We start from the raw sequence: 5260 nt of genomic DNA, 5'->3' as shown, positions 1-5260 counted from the left end.
GTGGGCGTGTGATGATGGACGAGCGCAGGATGGTGGCGTTGTCAGCTGGCGTCGTGGTGGCGTCGACGGCAGCTAGACCGTGCAAGGTAGATGCAGCAGGACAACACTGAAGATGGATTGGTGACAGGTGGCTGCGGCGGCCTCATACCTGGCAGGCGTCCTGGTTGAGGAGTGCGCCGGACTGATGGGTGCCCCATACCCGGCAGGCATCCTGGTTGGGACCTCGGGTCTTAGATGTTAGGTGTGGCTGCGAGGTCTGTTTGGTATTAGGCCCAGACTATCAGCATCCCTACATCAACTGGATAGGAGTAGCGACAGATGTTGCCTAGACGGTGGCTTTAGTCTTACTATTGTATGACTTTGTAATGTCTTATGTGAATAATTAATAAAGTGGCTGCATGCATCGTCCAGATGCAGAGGCCGGGGTCCTCCTCCTTTTCAAAAAAAAAAAGGACTTCACCTCATTCCACTTCTATTGCCCTTCTTCCGATGTTGATTTGACACCAGCCTTAGACAGAGAATCCATGCCAATAACAGCCTCTCAAGTCTCAGAGTACATACTCATAAAATCCTTCTCAAGTAATTTTATTGTTTCCATAAGCAATCATGAACCTACTGTATCAACATGAACAGTCAATACATATTAGTAGTGTACACAGAAATACATATCACATACTCTTGCCATCTCTCGCACACATGATGATCACATAATGTTGCTTCTGATCACAGATAGTCCTCTCCCTCAAACAAATACATCTATACGAATTGGGCTCCATATAATTAGGAGAACGTTATGGACCTCAAGGTGGGTGCAGAAATTTATCAGCTCAATCTACCTCCCATCACTGAAAAGGCAGAAGAAAAAATTGCTTAGTTCTGAATTTCATCGAGCATCTAATAAATAATTCAAATAGTGATGACACATTGAGCTGGAATCAGTTGAAACAGAGGTAGTACATCATAGTCAGTTAGGTAGTGCAGTCACTACCCACTAAAAAAAGTAATGACATATCCTACAGGAAAATAACAATCAGAAAATGATTATAAACAAACAAATATGTTCGCATAGTCCGTTGCCTATCCCTTAAGAGTATACACGCACTGTGACATGTCTGATGAACATCACTGACAGAACCTAAAACTGGAGTAACATGGAGCAACTTCAGAAAAATGAGCTAATGACGATGTATATGCCTACTTTCTGATTCTAAAATTTCATGGTTCAGTTTACTGTTATTCTGCCCTACTTCAATCAAATAATCATGCAAACAAAGCATTCATATACATGCCAAGAATAATGCTAATTTTGGTGCTAACAGTAGGGGTGCTCAGGTGTATAACGTCAAGGAACACACTAACAGGTTGTTTTTCCTGGAACTTTGTTCCTTCTGTGAAATATGAATATAAATGCAACTGGAACATAACTATCACTCAAACTTTTGACTATGTGTAGGCCCAAACTTGGTCGGATTAGCATGGTTCAGTTTAGAATAGAGGAACACCACAACAGATGTAAACTTCAAGGTGTAAGTCAATACTAAATCTTCAGATATGTGTCTTGTTCAGACAACAAACAATCCTGAACAAATCTCTAAAAGATTTCAAAGATGCAAACATGCTAGACTCAGGTGTAGTAACTTTCAAGGGGAGAAATACCTCTGGTGTAGCCGCCTCAGGCGATGGAGGGCTCGACGGGTGTTCTTCTTCCGCCGGCGAACTCGGCATAGTACGGCTTGACAGATGCTTTTCCTCCGCCAGTGACATTGGATGTTCCTCTGAAAGTTGCAATGTGATGGGATTTGATGGACATTCTGGTCGAGGGACGCGGCCTGATGGACGTTCCGGTCGAGGATCCCTCCTTATGACAGCCAAGTTCAATCCGGATCGGGCACTACATGCTTTTGCATTGGAGAAGAACATAGACTCGAACTCGATTACATTGGAAATTGATTTATGTTGGAGAAGGACACGGTCTCCAATTCCATCCAAATCACGACACGGAACTGAAGATTCAGAGAACTGAAGCTGGCCTCGCTGTTGTGTTCGGGCGTCCATCCAAATCACGACACTGAACTGAAAATTCAGATAACTGAAGCTCGCTGTTGTGTATCTATGTGATGGGGGACCGTCCGAGCATCTGGCCGTGGGAGGCAGGGATGTGTGCGGAGCGCCGGTTGCTGGAGGCCAGCGGCGTGCTATGCCGTAGCTTCGCCGGTGCCTGCAGTCAGTGGCGGAGCCAGGAATTAAGCAAACCCCGGGCCCAATTTTTTTGTCGACAACATGGAAAACTTTGGCACTTAAAACTACCTCATGGCATTTCTAAAAAATACCTAATGCGAAAGCGTACAAAATAAAGTACAATTTCTCCATAAATCTACAATTTAAACTTGAAGCTCAATGATCCAAGAAAATAGATAAAACATGACAAAAGTACAAATAGTAATATGGGAATACAAAAAATACCAAATCAATTGATTACTTCATTGGTGCCTCCCATAACTTGACCAACAGTAGGAAAACCAACACCTTCAAGGCATTACAAAATATATATTAATTCATAAAAAAAGCATAAACATCAAGTGAAACAATTATTATTGATTCAAATCTGAAAACTTACCACTTCGATGAGGTAAAAGCCCTTTGCGAGACCTATATGTGTTTGTATCCAGTCCCTTTAGGTGCTTGATTCCCTCCACCTGAAATGATAGGTGCAGATACCCCTATTGCGGACATAGATGAAAATAATCTCTTCATCTTCTGTTTCTATAATATGAAATGAAATTGGAAATTACATCAATAGGAGCTCAACAATACCGTAGATATCTGATTGGATACACACACACACGCTATTCCAATTAAATTAGCTCGTCAGGGGAAACCCAAAAAGCATCAAAGAAAATTACGAAGGTGCAGCAGCCAGGAGGAACAGGGGATGGCGCGCCGCGCCGCGCGGTGTGAACGGCGCAGAGGACAAGAGAGCGGTAGCCGGGAGCAGGGGAGAAGTGTTTGGGGGGCGGTCGACCGGACGACGGCATGGCGGTGGACGGCGGCAAATAGAGGCGGCACGAGCGCTCGAACCTGGAGATTGATTTTACATACGGCGGCGCGGCGTTTCAGGTGAGTGCGTGCGTGCGTTTCAGTTAGATCGTGGGGAGGTCTTTCCCTCGTGCGTCCATGCGTTTCAGGAGAACCAGCCCATCAGGCTTTGGGCCTCCTTCTTTTGACTGGACTATACCCCGGGCCTGCACAAAATCCTCTATATATAATAGCCTGTTGAATTTTCCACGCCCCGGGCCTGGGCCCTGGGTGCCCGGGGCCCAGCTCCGCCCCTGCCTGAGTCCATCTTCTCCCCGGCGCAGCGCCTAGCCGCACCAGCTCCACGCCAATCACCTCGGCCGTCCACTCCTCGCACACCACCGACTGCACCAACCATGGTAGGTCTAGCGTGCCGCCGTCGCCATCCTGCAGCGACGCATGCGTCGGGGACTTGCCGTTGAGGAGCTCCAGCAGGAGCACGCTCAGGGAGTGCCGCCGCGCGTCCACCACCTCCAGGGCGCGGTCGCCGCCAGCGCCCGCAGCACATCCTCAAACCATGGCGAGCGCCCCTGCCATCCGAGGCGCATGTTGCTGCTCTGCTGGAGCAGCCCGAAGAGCGGGACCTTGAGGTCGCCAAGCAGAACGGAGAAGCTCCTGCCGCCTGCCTGGCCTGCCATCGGGAGGAGGACGACGAGAGGAGCGGCCGTTCATCCGCCGCTTGGGCCACGGCAGTGTTGGGGATCGTTGCAGAAATTAAAAAATTTCTACGCATCACCAAGAACAATCTATGGAGTCTTCTAGCAACGAGAGGGAAAAGAGTGCATCTACATACCCTTGTAGATCGCGAGCGGAAGCGTTCAAGTGAACGGGGTTGACGGAGTCGTACTCGTCGTGATCCAAATCACCGATGACCGAGCGCCGAACAGACGGCACCTCCGCGTTCAACACACGTACGGTTGGGAAGACGTCTCCTCCTTCTTGATCCAGCAAGGGGGAAGGAGAGGTTGATGGAGATCCAGCAGCACGACGGCGTGGTGGTGGAAGCAGCGGGGATCTCGGCAGGGCTTCGCCAAGCTCAGCGAGAGGGAGACGTGTCACGGGAGGGAGAGGGAGGCGCCAGGGGCTTGGGTGCAGCTGCCCTCCCTCCCCCCTCTTTATATAGGGGTCCAGGAGGGGGCGCCGGCCCCCAGAGATCCCATCTCAAGGGGGGCGGCGGCCAAGGGGGGGACTTGCCCCCCAAGTCAAGTGGGGCGCCCCCCCCCACCCCTAGGGTTTCCAACCCTAGGCGCAGGGGAGGCCCAAGGGGGGCGCACCAGCCCACCAGGGGCTGGTTCCCTTCCCCACTTCAGCCCATGGGGCCCTCCGGGATAGGTGGCCCCACCCGGTGGACCCCCGGGACCCTTTCGGTGGTCCCGGTACAATACCGGTGACCCCCGAAACTTTCTCGGTGGCCGAAACTGGACTTTCTATATATAATTCTTCACCTCCGGACCATTCCGGAACTCCTCGTGACGTCCGGGATCTCATCCGGGACTCCGAACAACTTTCGGGTTACCGCATACTAGTATCTCTACAACCCTAACGTCACCGAACCTTAAGTGTGTAGACCCTACGGGTTCGGGAGACATGCAGACATGACCGAGACAACTCTCCGGTCAATAACCAACAGTGGGATCTGGATACCCATGTTGGCTCCCACATGTTCCACGATGATCTCATTGGATGAACCACGATGTCGAGGATTCAATCAATCCCGTATACAATTCCCTTTGTCAATCGGTACGTTACTTGCCCGAGATTCGATCGTCGGTATCCCAATACCTTGTTCAATCTCGTTACCGGCAAGTCACTTTACTCGTACCGTAATGCATGATCCCGTGACCAAACACTTGGCCACATTGAGCTCATTATGATGATGCATTATCGAGTGGGCCCAGAGATACCTCTCCGTCATACGGAGTGACAAATCCCAGTCTCGATTCGTGCCAACCCAACAGACACTTTCGGAGATACCCGTAGTGCACATTTATAGCCACCCAGTTACGTTGTGACGTTTGGCACACCCAAAGCACTCCTATGGTATCCGGAAGTTGCACAATCTCATGGTCTAAGGAAATGATACTTGACATTTGGAAAAGCTCTAGCAAACGAACTACACGATCTTGTGCTATGCTTAGGATTGGGTCTTGTCCATCACATCATTCTCCTAATGATGTGATCCCGT

At 49.8% G+C, this 5260-nt stretch overlaps 1 long non-coding RNA gene across 1 annotated transcript; it reads right to left on the bottom strand.

Moving 5' to 3' along the window:
- Positions 1-558: 558 nt before the first annotated feature.
- On the bottom strand, positions 559-3131 carry LOC120975435 (uncharacterized). The gene is made up of 4 exons (XR_005771199.3): positions 2618-3131; positions 2464-2526; positions 1657-2218; positions 559-845 (listed from the first exon to the last, which is right to left on the bottom strand). It is a non-coding gene; the product is annotated as an uncharacterized lncRNA (long non-coding RNA).
- Between the last annotated feature and the right edge of the window lie 2129 nt (positions 3132-5260).

This window comes from Aegilops tauschii, chromosome 3, assembly GCF_002575655.3.
Source record: "Aegilops tauschii subsp. strangulata cultivar AL8/78 chromosome 3, Aet v6.0, whole genome shotgun sequence".
NCBI classification, from domain to species: domain Eukaryota; kingdom Viridiplantae; phylum Streptophyta; class Magnoliopsida; order Poales; family Poaceae; genus Aegilops; species Aegilops tauschii.
Note: the sequence above shows the minus strand (reverse complement) of the source record. Positions and strands in the feature narration are given on the sequence as shown.